Source organism: Pan troglodytes, chromosome 6, assembly GCF_028858775.2.
Source record: "Pan troglodytes isolate AG18354 chromosome 6, NHGRI_mPanTro3-v2.0_pri, whole genome shotgun sequence".
Lineage (NCBI taxonomy): Eukaryota > Metazoa > Chordata > Mammalia > Primates > Hominidae > Pan > Pan troglodytes.
In genome coordinates, this window is record NC_072404.2 from 102,227,584 (window position 1) to 102,244,333 (window position 16,750).

General features: G+C 37.2%; 1 protein-coding gene across 1 annotated transcript in view; it reads left to right on the forward strand.

Moving 5' to 3' along the window:
• LOC748709 (uncharacterized) overlaps positions 1-16,750 on the forward strand; it is an 83,183-nt gene that overhangs the window by 16,868 nt on the left and 49,565 nt on the right. Inside the window, exon 5 of the mRNA XM_063815936.1 lies at positions 4,138-4,182. The gene's annotated coding sequence lies outside the window, so the exon portion shown is untranslated. The remainder of the gene's footprint in view (positions 1-4,137; positions 4,183-16,750) is intronic.

The window sequence follows — 16,750 nt, forward strand, 5'->3', positions numbered from 1 at the left end:
CCCATTTGTTGAACACATTGAAAGATCAAATATCTTCCTAACCCGACAGTGGAAGATGTTTATTTGCCATTCTTCTCCTTCCCCTGCTCAGATCTTGGCTTCCTGGAATTCATCCACATTTGAGGGGCAAAAAATCATAGATGAAGAAATCAGAAAAACAGAATTTAAAATTTATAAACATATTTTAAACAAGATCATAAGAAATTCAAAATAGTATACATAATAGAAACAGCATGTGGGGAAGCATATAGAACAATGTGGTAAGTGACCATTTTTTACGTTATCATGAACATCCTATACATTTGAAGAACGTAGAAAGCACAGTAGTCACCAGACTGTAAGAATCCGAAGGTAGCAAAAAGAATGCTCATGATCAGAATGGTTCGGGGGTGGTTTTATGCACCTTCTGCTTTTATAAGGATATAACTTTAGATATACTGTGTATTTAAGTAATATATATTTAACTATTGCCCTTTAAAATATTACATATCCAATCAGGTTGTTTTTATTTCAGCTGGATTAATCTTATGTATGCCCAATTCCATATTCCAAACAACCCTAAAAACCTCAGTTAAAAAAAAAATTGCTGGAATGCTTCAATACTAGATTTGAAGATAATAGTAGCAGCTGGAGTAGAAGGAGCAGAAAGCTGCTTTCTACCCCAAAATAAAACATTCTTTCTCTTTGATGATTCTTTTTCTTTCTTTTCCAGTAACTCTACTTTTTTTTTAGAATTGTATTGAAAGTAGCACAGTCAGGTATAGATTCATTTATTCATTCATTTGATAAATATCTACTGGGTATCAACCCTGTGCCAGCTCTAGACTAAGCACTGGGACATGTTATAAGAAACTTTTAATGTGGCACTGGACTTCGGGAGAGATCTCAAGGCTAAAAATATAGGATTGGGGGTTAGGTAAATGGTGGTAATAGTGCCTTTAAGGCATATGGAAATGGAGAGAGTTAAGTGAAGAGACATCTGTATATTGAGGTGAAGAGGAGGGGAGGGTAGATGAGACCAGTTTGTAGTTGATTGCTTCAGAAAGTCGTTGCATGAATGGTACAGAGAAGATACAAAAGGCTTTGGGTAAGTGAGTAAGAATGATTGTAGAGCTGTTAGGGAGAATGTTCCCAGCAATGAATCAGAGGATTGTTGTTGGCGTTTCCAGCACAGTGGAAGCTAGCATCAGTATGTTATAGTGAGCCAGGGCAGTCCCAGGTTTTCTCCAGCAATGCTCATCAGCAAAAGCAGAAAAATTAGAGAGTGTGTATGATGTAAGTTTGCCCACTGATATGGTGGGTAATGAGAACTGGAGACTCGGTGTTAGAAAGGATGATAAAAAGGGCTGAAAAGAAGAAAGTAGAAGAACCTTCCTTTTTATAGAAAGTTAATGGATGCATTAAACTATGAGGGTTTTAGTGTTTATCGAACTTGGTGAGCAGAAAACAAAGAGGGAGATGGGAAGGTGGAGAGGTACAGTGGTAGAACCGTGGCTGTGTGTGGAGAATGAATATTCTTAGCACTGGTAACAATTAAATTCAGCGAATGATCTTGCTGGTGCATCACTCAGGTTGGGTGGGGTTGGAGGATTACAGGTAGCAAGATTATGGGATTATATAGTTGAGGTATCTCATGGGTCCCTAGCATGAATTTTGAAGTTGTCAGAGGTCACGATGAAGAATAACGGTGTGGAGGAAAATCAAAAGCCAGGTGCTGCATTAATTTAGAAAGTGGAAGTGGGTCTCATAGGAGTTCAGTAAACAGCAGCCATGGTGCCTTTAAGGTGGTAGAACAAAGAACCAGTGTAAATTTTAAATGAGAAGAAAGAAATGGACAATTTGGTAGTGAGTAGTTTAAAGGTTTAAAGTGTGGACTTGTGAATTACTGGAAGAAAAATCCCAAGAGGGCCAGAATTTATTTTGAAGACACTCATATACTCTATTCTAATCAGACAACCATATTTTTTTTACCAGACTCATTTAAATCAATATTAATTGTTGTTGATTTGGTTATTCATCATTATAGATATTGTCTCTGGTAAGAAAAAGGTGTTATTTTATTCTGCCTTCATTCCTTTCTGGCAGTGTTTTGCAGTATTTCTTCATAGTTCCCGGCCTTAAAAAATGTCAGTTTGTGGGGGGATATACTTTTCCAAATATCAGATATCCTAAGTTGTTCATATATATCAAGACTGTGATCCAATTGGTAGAACCACTAAACCAGAGAGCATGTTATTTTTCAAATCATCTGTATCTAAAAAGAAAACACTGTATTCTTCCTAATATTTTCTCCCTGAATACCAACATTTATTTAATCTCACTCATGTAATCATACTCTTGGACTAGTTCTCCAAACTACCGTTATATTAACTATGTAAACTGTAACAGATACAATTATTAAATTACCTTTTGCATTAGAATAGAGAACATCCCTTTCTATGATTTTCTTGATGTATAAATAATGGCCTGATAACTTCACAGACACACTAGTATATTCACAGATACTCTGGTCATTGCAAAGCCGGTTCCTCACCCCTGTAGCTAAATAATTTCTATACAAAGCACACTGAATGCTATTTAAATCACAAGTCTCTTCCAAGAAATTTCTTCTCTTCCTAGAAAATTATTTAGTAGGGGCAGTATATGGCAGCAGTAAAGGTTAATGTTAACAAACCCCTGTCCTTTACAGTGAAGTGCTAAAAGGCAGGTGTTCTTACATTTATTATACTTCTACTGTGCTTTCCATCACTAATGTAACACTTATCTGAAAATCGATAATTTTGAAAGATTTCACAGCTGCAGTATTCTTTGTGCTTTATCACTAAGAACAAACAAACCCTATTCATTCAGTGGGATGAACTTATTACTTTTCAATCCTTATTTAAGTAAACCTGGTCTATGGAATTCCAAAGTAAGATATTACTGCTTTCCTACTTTCCTTCCTGCAGTGTTAATTCTCCTTTGGAAGACAGTCATCTTGCCTGCTGTATCCATCTCTTAGTCTAACTCTTGTTTGATATAAGATCAAAAGGCGTTCGTTTTCTGTATCAATTAGGCAGGCTGTCTTGTCTCAATGAGATTAAGTAGCCTCTGAAGAGAAGTGACACCAGGGAGGAGGTAGATGAGCTGATAATTAACATACAATATGGCTGTCTTAATTCTCTCGAAATGATAGTTTGCCTAGTCTGATGTCTTTCTTTTATAATTGTGTCCGTGGCTCATTTGTTCAGGGCAACCAAGCAGCACACACCAGACCTGATAATCAGTGGTTTGGGTTTCTAATAAAGCTGGAAGGACACATCAATTCCTTCCTAGGCTTGACATTTTTTTTTCGTACTAGGGAAAGGCCCTAATATTTTCTTGTTTCTTGGATTTTTTAAGGACATTCATGAAGTACCAGAATATTTTATTCCAAATAAATTATAAATGCAATACCCAGTATTAACTCCCAAGTTTCTTAAAGAAAATGTTATCAAAAGCAATTGTTGAGCCCCAGACAAAGCTATGTAAGCAGGGTATCAGTCCTTCTATAGGTAGACTCTACCTAGAAGCCTGAGTTTTTATAGCCTGAGTTTTCCGCAGTCATATTTAACCATGTTTCTTGAGATAAGACTTTAATTATCTCATTACAGAAAGTGAAGCAGTGTTTTCAAAGGAGCAAACCAAACACTGGTATTTATTAACAACATTTTCTTTCAGTGTATTTCCTCTCACTTCACTTTCAGAGATTTTCTAGCCAGTTGCTTCTCTAAGAAAAGATTGTTAGGTACAAATTCCCTGAGTTTAGCTCCCTTGCCATCATCAGACTTCTAGGCTTAAACCTATTTTTATCTACTTCCTATTATCCCAGAGGCAACATTTCTACCCCTTTCCAAGTCTCAGCCTTCGATCTGTGCCCACACATTCTGGCTTCCTCCGCCATCCCCTGCTCTCGTGCTTTTGACCCGTCCTTTTTCTTCTGGCCGTATGTGTGCTCAAGACATTACAGAAGTTAAAACAAGTGATCCAAACAACCATTCTTTATCTAACCCAGCTTCTTTTCTTACTAGGTTAATGCCTTACATTTCTCCATCATCAAATTCTTAAGAAAGATATTTACATGACTTTTTCTAATCATTAGTTCTATTCTCTTTGCAGTCCACCCCTGGCTGGTTTCTGCTTCCACCTGCTGATCTCACAGAGGTGAGGTGATAACAGTGATGAAACAAAATCTTCAAACCACAGCACAGTAAGAAGATGCTGAGTTTATATGTGGACACTGCTTTTGTGACTATGACTATTGTTGTGGGTTTCCTTGCTTTCCATCTCGCCAGTTCCCTTCTTGACATTGTACAGCTATTTCCTTTGTAATACAGAAACTCTCTTACAGAATATTTCCACAGCTGGCTTTCATCACTTCTTGATAGGTACCTAAATATTTCAGTTTTTTCCACTTTATTTTCCTTTAACAATAACTGCTGCCCAATTAAATAATTCATCTTTTCCCCTGTATAAGTATTTGTGGTACTGAATGAATGTTTATCAAGCACCATTTGGAATCTCCTATTTTCTCTGGCTTGGCTTTTTCACAGACTCTTGGTCTCAATTACACATGGCAGTTTCAATTAAGTGTATTTAACCATTTTAAAATTAAGAATGAGTTTAGAGTTTGTTTTAGAATTTTTTCTACCCCATAGAGATGATTGTGTGTAAATTAAAGACTAACTTTAAAATCCAAGAGTTTCTTTGTTGTATAATAGTTAGATCGTGCACATTTATAAATAACATTCAGAAGCGTGACACAGAAAAGCAAACGTTATGCTTTAAAATGTTCACAAATGATAATAATAACAATGTTTATTTTCTGCTTACTATGAGGTAGGTGCATAACTAAGTTCTTTATGGGCATTAATTTATTTACTCTTTTCATCAGCCCTAGAAGTTTGGAATTTTATTATTGGTTCCAGAAAGGTTACAAAACTTGCCCTAGATAGCTCAAAACTGGTGAAGTTGGGATTCTCAAGTCTCACCCCTGCATCATATGCCATTCTGCCTCTCCAAGGATGTCTACACATCAGTGAGTTTGATAAAACAAATACTAACATGGCTTCTTGATTCTAAGATACTATCGAGTGTAAGCTGTACCACCTATTTAATATTATCTTTCCAGGATAAAGTGAATCACTACCAACAGTATGTGTGTGTGCATATGTGTGTGTGTGTGTTATAGATATATCACACTATATTTAGTCTCTTGGTCTCAAGTTATGATTTTTGGTATTGAGAACATGTATGTCTTAATTTTTTCATACATATGGAAATTTTCAAATATTGAAATATATAAAATATTTAAGTATATACTTACTATATTATATACATAATGCATATTATGTATGTGGGGCAGTATATACCCAACATGCATATTATATATATAATATAGTAAGTATATACTTAAATATTTTATATATAACTAGAAACATAATATGCATTATGTATATAATATAGTAAGTATATACTTAAATATTTTATATTTATACGTAATATGCATTATGTATATAATATATTATGTAATAATATGTAATTATATAATAATTATACTATGTAATAATATATTATATGCTTAAGTGTATTATGTATTATACATAAATATAGAAATTAGTATCCCTTTCCTCTCATTTTACCCTCTATTTTAAGTCTTTATTCTACATAATGGTGAAAAAATTAATCTTGTTGATTTTAAGGGAGCTCAGTTTTTACAATTTTATTTTAAAATCCTCAATCAGGATTTATTTCTGCGCACTTTTCCTTAAGTTACATCTGAGTTTCTGGAGGTTTGTGCTAAAATTACGCAATAACCAGGAAGGGGATATTTGCTCTTCATTTGTCCTTGATCTTCCACTGGCATCTGCTGAGAGAGAAATTCCATATGGTTTTTGGTTGTCTGCCTCCATCCCTTTGGCCTATGTTAGGAGACCACAACCTTACAGAATTCCTGGTTATGAAGACTATAAACTACCTCCTCCTTTTTCCAACCATCAGGATTCTGGGATCTGATGGCCTCCTTTCAGTCACATATACACCTCTCTTTGGGGTACAGTGGCTGTCAGTTGTTCTCTGGTATCACACTGGGGGTGCTCGAGGCTACTCCTAAACTCCATCTCACTTAGCCCCTGGAACTTCATTCTGGTTTGAACCCTGGGGAGAAGTGGATTAAGGCTCCTTCCTAGCTCTCTTATCTGCCCGTGGTATAGCAACCAAGATCTCTCCTTGTAGGGGCAGAAAAACTTACCCTTTTATTGTTAGATACTACTCTTATCTCTATGGTATAAACTTTATGGACCAAGTTCTTCAGGGTTTTGGCTTATTTATATTCAGTGCCAAACTTTTAGTGCTCAAAACACTTCTTTTTCAAAAAGCTGGGCTATCTGAAATCAAAAGCTCATTGGCTTTCAAGACTAAGTCCTCTGTTGTAAATTTTTTAAAAGCCTATTGCCTTCTTTGTTTTTCCCCATGATAACTTGTGCCCTGCTTTCTCTGGGACAAATAAATGTTCCCCAGAGGCCGTGAATACTATTTGCTCTGGAGGTAGTGATCACCAAGACAACAGCAAAAAACTTGGTTAATATCTCCATATGTAATTCCTCCACATATATTAAAATATAAAAATATATAACATATAAATATAATCATACAACATATATTAATATAAATAACTACATTTATGATTTTATATATTATATATAATTCATGTGTAACATGTATAGGTATATAATTTTTTCTGCCTTCTTATGTGAAGACAAGTGTTATCAGGAGAACCTGGACCGGGATAATGGCAATAAGAGTAGTGTTAAAAAAAAAAAGAGAGATACATACTAGAGATATTTCAAAGAAAGAGTGGTTGCAACTTAGCAATAATGTGAAGACATGGCACTGTCTACATTGGTGGGAATGTTTATATTAGAGAGACTAGACAGATTTTGGCAAACCACCTTACCTTTCTTTGCTATTACAGAAATGGCCTTGGAGGATAATGAACCTTAGAAACAGGTTTCAGAATTTTTCTATTCCGTAAAATCTGCTATGCTTTGAACGTTTGTCTCCTCTAAAACTCATGTTGAAATTTAACTGTTATTGTCACAGGCAATGATGAGACCATTTAAGAGGTTATTTGGCCAAAAGAACTCCGCCCTCATCAGTGGGATTGATGCCTTTATAAAAGAGAGGGTTTGGCCCCTTTTACTTCTTTGTTCTTGAGCTCTTATGCCATGTGAAGAACAGCATTCCTCACTCCTGAAGAATGCTGCATTCAAGGCACCATCTTGGAAGCAGAGACTGGGCCCTCATACCAAACATGCTGGCACCTTGATCTTGAACTGTCCAGCCTCCAGAACTGTGAGAAATAAATTTCTGCTCTTTATAAATTACCCAGTTTCAGGTATTCTGTGATAGCAGCACAAAACAAAGACACAGCCACATTATACTCAACAAGTATTTATTGAGCATGTATTACATGAAAATCTTTGAATAAAGTGTTTCAAAGAATTCAGAGATGATTAAAACACATGCTTGAGCCGAAAGTCATAGAGTAGGGACTAAGTATATATTGTACTTCAAAGAATATAAAGGACGCTTCATAAAGCCCAAAAGTGCTTGATCAGAGAAGCGTTTTGTAAATTACAGAGACTTAGAATTTAGGGATCTTATTAGTAATAATATAATTATATTGGACTTCGAAGACATCAAGGAGCCAGCAAGGAAGAAGCTCCCAAATTACAAAATAACTAAAGTTAGAACTAAATATGCAATCAAATTAGAAAAAAATGAAAAGTTATGATGTCAAGTATGACATGGTAAAGAGCAGTGACATAGGCAAGCTTACATCCTGCTGCTGGTGGTGTCTTGCCATCATTCTGGAAAATCATTTTTTACTCATGAGTCAAAATCCTTAAACAAGTTTGACCAAAGGAAATAATCTGCTAAATGTGCAGAAATGTATTTACAAAGGCTTTTATCCCAACAAAATTAGGAAAAGTCCAGGTTAAATACCTTGTGTAGTATTATAATGGACATTTACCTACCTCAAATTGGCCAAATAAGTTTTCTCAGAATTGCCCCTTCACCCACCTCTTTCCACTTAATTGACTTGGGGCTGTTATATAACTTTCTAGTAAAGTACAACTGATTGGTCTAATTGATGGCATTGCCCAGGAAATTTAGAAAATAGCAAGAGCTTGGGAGGCTGAGGCGGGCGGATCACGAGGTCAGGAGATCAAGACCATCCTGGCCAACATGGTGAAACCCTGTCTCTACTAAAATACAAAAAAATTAGCTGGGCGTGGTGGCGTGCGCCTGTAGTCCCAGCTACTTGGGAGACTGTGGCAGGGGAATTGCTTGAAACCAGGAGGTGGAGGTTGCAGTGAGCTGAGATCGCGCCACTGCACTCCAGCCTGGTGACAGAGCGAGACTCTGTCCAAAAAAAAAAAAAAAAAAGAAAAAATAGCAAGAGCAAGAATAGAAACCATCCTTTGTACAAGAAGGAGAAAAACACCAGGCACTGTGTGTGTGGCTGTATCAAGAACACACAAGAACACACACAGACACACACACACCAGGAACTATTGGCAACTTTTTTTTTAAACCACAATATGGATTAGAGAAGCACAGGAAGCCATCTATACAAAGAGAGAAGAATAAAATAGGTACATAGTAGAGACAGTTCTGATAGCTTAATGACCTCTGCTTCTGGTTTGTTCCAGAGGTTCAAGTGTTTTTTTGCACTTGGTGTCCATGAGAAATAACTGATCATTATAACAGTTTGAGTTGTAACCTGAAGAATATTCATTTATATAAACATGATATATGTCATCATGTATGCATATGTCTGTGTGGGCTTGTAAAATAGAGTATTTCCCAGACAAGGAGAGATCAGATATAAAAGAGTGCTCTGTCCATCTCATACTCATTTGACTGAATATAAAAAGGCCCAGGGGAACTTTCTGGGGGAAAAAATACCATACCAAGTATTTGAGTCAGGAGGCTAACTTGCAAGGATTTCACTTGCATGGGCCCATTAAAAGGACTTGACTTTGAAAAAAGAAAATCTGAAGATCTGAGGGGTTGAATAAGTAAAACATAAATATGGTTTAAAAAACAGAAAGATATACGACAAAAGTTTCCCTACCATCCTTGTCCTCCTCTGATCAGTTCTGACACAGCTCCTTCCATTGGTAAATACTGTACTTAATATCTTATGCAAATTTTCATAGTTTATTCAAACATATACAAGCAAAAACAAGTATTGATTCTTATTTTTCATTTGTTTACAAAGGTAGTATATTGCACATACTGTTCTGCACCTTGCTTTAAATATATGTTTATATATCTATATCTGTATAGATTATAGATTTATTATATATCTAATAATTATTATATTGTTATAGATTTATTATATATCTAAATATATATATCTTCTTTTCCTATCAGTATAAAGAAAGATTCCTCATTTTTTTTACAGCTTCCCAATGTCCTATGTATAGATACATCATTGTTTATTGAACTAGATCCTATTGATAGACACTTAGTTGTTTCCAGTCTTTGGCTCTTACAAACAATGCTACAATAAATAACTTTGCACAAAAGTCATTTCTCACCTGTGCATGAATATCTGCACAATACATTTTTCCATAAGTAATTCTGAGTCTTTAGTGGCTTTTGTTTTTTGAAAGAACTCACCTGATTATCCTTTCTGTGGGAATGCACGCTGGTGGAAGAAAGGCTGTGTTTCTATAAAGCTAAAAAGCTATAACATATTAGGGCTGAAGCCACTCTGTTACAGGGACTCCTTAAGATAGTCCAACCCAGGAAGAAGAGACATGTTTTTGTCTGCTTTTGCAGAAAGGATGAGTAGTGGTCTAAACATAGCCAAAGAGATGAAATTGGGGTGGAGATAGTGGTCTGATTGAAACATGGCTGTGGCTCAAACTTGAGGCCGTGATTATGTTATGGGCTGCTGAGGTTTGAGCAGAACTTTGCAAAGATGAGTGACTCTAGCAGTACAAAGGGTAGCACAAGGGTAACTTGTTTCCATGTTCTTACATTTTCTTACATTTTTTCACAGCTAATGAAAGCCATAGCACTGTGAAGCTTGGTGATATTTGAGTAATATGTACTTAGAAAAGGTTGGGAAGAATAGAGCCATATTAATGGTGGTTTTCTCTAGGAGTACAAGGTAATAAGTGAATGTATCACTTTACCTATTTCTTGACATTAATAAGTGCAACCTCTGTTGAGAATTGTTGTATATCTCTCCTGATCTTTTCTCATATAAGTACATGTATTTACCAACATAAGTGATTTTTTCTTTTATTGTCTAGATAGGATATTTCTACATATACATATGATTGTGAAATTATGTTTTTACATTATATATATTTTGGAGATCTTTCCAAGTTAGTATTTGCACTCATGTTTAAAAAGGGAGCAGGGCCTTTGAAGTTAGGCGACTTTTACACCTTTTATCGTGACTACTTTTTGTGGAGCTGAAATGATATTTTCATTCTGCTTTGGTGTTTCAGTGCTTTGTTCGAAGTTAAGTGTTTTCAGAAAAGTATATATATACATATATTTTTTAACAGCCTAATTTTTGGCTATGGGGAAGTTTCTATTGTATAAAACTATAAAAGGTTTTTCTACTGACTCCAGGGTATTCTGATGATTGAAGCCTGTGTGTAAATTGCTACCAAATGGTAAAAAGCAACAATAAATAGTTTGATTTTTTAAAACTATGTAAAGTTTGATTCTAATGTTGAAAAAATGTGTGCATGTATATATAATTTTCATTATGCTCTTAGGAAAAAAAACTACTAAGAAAGCCTTCAAAATGTTAAAGGTGTATATCTTTGGATTGGCTCTAAGTTTACAAATTTTTATATTTATATTTATACTTACTTTATTTTAAAAGTTTTCTGTAAGAAGAATTGCTTTTATAGTTAGAAAAATTCATAAAATGCAATGCAATTTGTACTACAATATAGTACCTACAGTCCTGTGACACAGGAGAAGACAGACATAGGAAGAGTTTGAAGAGGTGGATTTTAGAGTTTTGGGAGGAGGGATCAATTAAGAAAACCTCTCTACCCCATGGACTTTGGCACCAGCTGAGAGAGGGGCAAATGAAGATCAACTGATCACTGTTACCAGGACAAATACTGCATACTATCACTTGTATGTGGAATCTAAAAAAGTCCAACTAGTGGAAGTAGAGAGTGGAATGGTGGTTACAAGGTATATTAGTTCATTTTCACCCTGCTGATAAAGCTATACCTGAGACTGGGATATTTACAAAAGGAAGAGATTTATTGGACTTACTGTCCCATGTGGCTGGGGAGGCTTCACAATCATGGTAGAAGGTAAAAGGCATGTCTCACATGGCAGCAGACAAGAGAAGAGAGCTTGTGCAGGGAAACTCCTTTTTTTGAAACCATCAGATCTCATGAAACTCATTCACTATCACAAGAGCAGTGCAGGAAACTCACCCCCATAATTCAATCACTTCCCACCAGATTCCTCCCACGACATGTGGGAATTGTGGGAGTTACAATTCAAGATGAGATTTCAGTAGGGACACAACCAAACCATATCTTTCTGTCCTTGGCCCCTCCAAATCTCATGTCCTCACATTTCAAAACCAATCATGCCTTCCCAACAGTCCTCCAAAGTCTTAACTCATTTCAGCATTAACTCAAAAGTCCAAGTCCAACATGTCATCTGAGACAAGGCAAGTCCCTTCCCCTCTGAGCCTGTAAAATCAAAAGCAAGTTAGTCACTTCCTAGATACAGTGGGGGTCCTGACATTACATAAATACAGTTGTTCCAAATGGAAGAAATTGGCCAAAACCAAGGGGCTACAGGCTCCATGCAAGTTCGAAATCCAGCAGGGCAGTCAGATCTTAAAGCTCCAAAATGATCTCCTTTGACTCCATGTCAAGTATTGGGTCATGCTGATGCAAGAGGTGGGTTCCCACAGTCTTGGGAAGCTCTGCTCTTGTGGCTCTGCAGGGTGCAGCCTCCCTCCTGGCTGCTTTCATGGGCCGGTGTTGAGTGTCTGTGGCTTTTCCAGGCACATGGTGCAAGCTATTGGTGGATCTATCATTCTAGGGTCTGGAGGACAGTGGCCGTCTTCTCACAGCTCCACTAGGTGGTGCCCCAGTAGGGACTCTGTGTGGGGGCTCTGACCCCACTTTTCCCTTCCACAATGCCCTAGCAGAGGTTCTCCATGAGAGCCCCACCCCTGCAGCAAACTTCTGCCTGGGCATCGAGGCATTGCCATACATCTTCTGCAGTCTATTGGAGGTTCCCAAACCCCAATTCTTGACTTCTGTGTACCCACAGGCTCAACACCACGTGGAAGCTGCCAAGGTTTTGGGCTTGCACCCTCTTAAGCCATGGCCTGAGCTCTATGTTGGCCCCTTTCAGACATGGCTAGACTGGCTAGGATGCAGGGCACTGAGTCCCTAGGCTGCACATAGTACGGGGACCCTGGGCCTGGCCCACAAAACCACATTTTCCTCCTAGGCATCTGGGCCTGTGATGGGAGGGGCTGCCTTGAAGACCTCTGACATGTCCTGAAGACATTTTCCCATTGTCTTGGGGATTAACCTTTGGCTCCTTGTTACTTGTGCAAACTTTTGCAGCCAGCTTGAATTTCACCTCAGAAAAAGTTATTTTCTTTTCTATCACATTGTCAGGCTGCAAATTTTCCAAACTTTTATGCTCTGTTTCCCTTTTAAAACTGAATGCCTTTAACAGCACCCAAGTCACCTTTTGAATGCTATGCTGCTTAGAAATTTCTTCCCCCAGATACCCTAAATCATCTCTCTCAAGTTCAAAGTTCCACAAATCTCTAGGGCAGGGGCAAAATGCTGCCAGTCTCTTTGCTAAAACATAACGAGTCACTTTTGCTCCAGTTCCCTTCCTCATCTCCATCTGAGACCACCTCAGCCTGGATTTCATTGTCCATATCACTATCAGCATTTTTGTCAAAGCCATTAAACAAGTCTCTAGGAGGTTCCAAACTTTCCCACATTTTACTATCTTCTTCTGAGCCATCCAAACTCTTCCAATCTCTGCCTGTTACCCATTTCCAACGTTGCTTCCACATTTTTGGGTATCTTTTTTTTTTTTTTTTTTTTTGGAGACAGAGTTTTGCTCTCGTCCCTAGGCTGGAGTGCAATGGCACGACCTCGGCTCACTGTAACCTCTGTGTCCCAGGTTCAAGTGATTCTCCTGCCTCAGCCTCCTGAAGTAGCTGGGATTACAGGCACCTGCCACCATGCCCAGCTAATTTTTTAATATTTTTAGTAGAGACAGGGTTTCACCATGTTGGCCAGGCTGGTCTTGAACTCCTGACCTCAGGTGATCCACCCACCTCGGCCTCTCAAAGTGCTGGGATTACAGGCATGAGCCACCATGCCCGCCCCATTTTTGGGTATCTTTTCAGCAACACGCCCTCTACTGGTACCAATTTACTGAATTAGTCCATTTTCACACTGCTGATAAAGACATACCAGAGACTGGGAAATTGCCAAAAGAAAGAGGTTTATCAGATTTACAATTTTACGTGGCTGGGGAGGCCTCACAACCATGGTAGAAGGTGAAAGGCATGTCTCACGTGGTGACAGACAAGAGAAGAGAGCTTGTGCAGGGAAACTCCCCTTTTTAAAACCTGTGAGACTCATTCACTATCATGAGAACAGCATAGGAAAGACCTGCCCCCATAATTCAATCACCTCCCACTGGCTTCCTCCCACGATGTGTGGGAATTGTGGGAGTTACAATTCAAGATGAGATTTGGGTGGAGACACAGCCAAACCATATCACGAGGGAAGAGGAGAAGAATGAGGAGTTGTTAATCAAAGGATACAAGTTTCAATTAGACAAGAAAAATAAATGTTGAGGTCTATTGTAGAGCAGGATGACTATAGACAATAATAATATATTGTATATTTTCAAACAAATGGGAGAGTAAATTTCAAATGTCTTGCCACAAAAAATGGTTAAGTGAGGTGATTAATATCTTAATTAGCTTGACTTAATCATTCCACTTTGTATACATGTATCAAAACATTACACTGTACTTTATAAATGTATACAACTATGATTTGTCAATTAAAACTAATAATGTTTTTTTTTCTAGTTGAAGTCTTGCTCTGTTGCCCAGGCTGGAGTGTAGTGGCGCGATCTCAGCTTACTGCAACCTCCAACTCTGAGGTTCAAGCAATTCTCCTGCCTCAGCCTCCTGAGTAGCTGGGACCACAGGTGTGCATCACCATGCCCAGCTAATTTTTGTATTTTTAGCGGAGACGGGGTTTCACCATGTTGGCCAGGGTGGTCTCGTACTCCTGACCTCAAGCAGTCTACCCACCTTGGCCTCCCAAACTGATAATGTTTTTAAAAGTAAAAAAATAAAGATAAAAATGCATTACTCTAAAGAACCTTCCTACTCCTAAACTAATCTGTGTTATATATTAGTAAAGATTAAAGCATATACCTTTACGTTTGTTAGCTAAGCTGGTTTGCAAACAAAACAAGACAGTTTTATAAGGGTGGTCTCCGATATATTTGCCACAAGTTGCCTTATAGCAAGCAGAGGCAAGAAAGAATGCATCTTCTCTGTAAGGAAGAGGCTGAGAAGCAAAGCTCTGCTCCTTCTCTCAAACTAATCAGAAAATTTATTCTTTCCCTGTGGAGGGCAAATAAAGTGCTACTTTAGCGATCCTTGTTCCACATGAAAACACATAGCCAGAAAAAAATGGAAGTGCCTCATCCCCAACACTGGGGAATGTTCAGTCGAGTCAAATACCATAGGAAGATAAACTAGGCAAAGTACCAAAATAATTTCTGCAGAATGGTGGAGAAGAAATCAGAAGTAAAGAATTCCCTGAAGTAGACAGTAGAGATAATCTCCATAGACTATGCTTTTAAGATGCATGCCAGTTAAAAAGCGTGAGAATAGGATGTAGGTTGAGAGAGTGCACAGAGAAAATAAGGTTCACTTTTTATTTTAATTTTATGTATTCATTTAAAAAACTTTTAGAATCAGAGAAACTTAAGCCTGTTTATAGCTTGAGGGGAGAGAGTGAAGAGGGAGAATTTTAACAGAAGAGAGAGAATTACTGGTATTATGGAGGTCTAGAGTTGGTTGGAGGCAAAATGAAGCATATTTTTTTCTGAAGCAGGAGGTTTCATCATCAGTTCAGCCAAAGAATTTAGGCATGGAGAATAACTGGGAGCTGACTACAGATAGTTGAACCATACTTGGTCAAGTATGAAGTCCCCAACAAATTTGTAATTAAATCGATCAATACAGTTATTTAATTTAATTTAACTATTATAGGAGCTTAGAAGCAAAGGAGATAAATATTTTGTTACATTTGGTTTGGGGAATTGGCAAGGCAGAAATAGCTTATAAGATTAGGCAAACAACCCAAACAAATAAAATAAATAAAATTTAACAGATCACAAATTTTTTTTTCTGGAAAGAAACCTCTCCTAGAGAATAAAATTCAAAAGGAATTTTGGGAAGGATAAGGTTTAAGTTATAGTAAGCATGAAAAATAAAGGTTCACTTTGTTGACCAACTCTCTGGATTATGCTTTATTGTTATTATCAAGTCAAGTTCTATTAAAATAAGTGCATTTGATAAAGTAACCTAATATGTCAAATATGTTATTAATAGAAAATCTTAAGTGATGATGTTAAGTGTCATAAATGATCTACTGAACTGAGAATGTATGCCTATAGCAGGACCTGATTTGAATTACATATATAGATGTGGACATGTTCAATGAGACAAAGCAGATAAACATACGTAAGCATTGGTTTTATCTAGTTACTATGATCGTTCAATCCTTTGCTCTCATGAACCTTCAAAACTGGCAAAAGAACAAAGTTAGAATTGAATAGTGCTGCTATTTTTAATCAGTCATGTGTTCCAAATACATTAATTGCATACCAGCTCTGTGAAATAAGTGTGCTTGGCTAAGAGACAGGACATTGTGTTTTAGAAATAAAGAATTTCCCCAAATGTCCACATTTTAGAAATGTAATTCATGTTAAGATTTTATTACAGATTAATCATAAATATGGTACTGACTACAATATGAAGTCAGGACATATAATACTTAATATCTGACCTTCTTCATATTGGATCCCATTTATGCTATAGGCTGTTTTCATTGGAGGATGCTTTATGTGTGTGGGAGGTACTTATCAAGTAACAGAGATTTAGGGTCAAGTTACCAATTTGTATAAAAGCATGGAGGGTATAATGTAGGAAAGATGGAGATCAGAAGCAGGTTGCCATGTTTAAGTCAGGACTTAGAAAACAAGGCAGACTTGTCAAGGTCAGAACATGTAGTAATCAGTAAACTAGGGGAAGGTAGGAGAAACATTGTAATGAAGGATAGACAGATTTGTGAGAGGTTTTAAGTAGCTTAATAATTCTTCTATCTCTAACTGACCCCACCTATCAGTTGAACTCCCATTTGGTCAAACCATATTCCATGATTACACGTTGTAGTGCGTTCCATGAAAATAAGTCATCTATCATAAGTTAACAGGATGTTTCTGAACCACCATGTAAGTATATGTTTCTGGAATGATTATACCTGTAGTGATGATCAATTCTGAAGAGCCCAAAGTCTCCCTTGGGATATCACTGTGAGCACCTGCATCCCTTGGTAGAAGAGCTGACTGGAATTAGCTGTTGGTC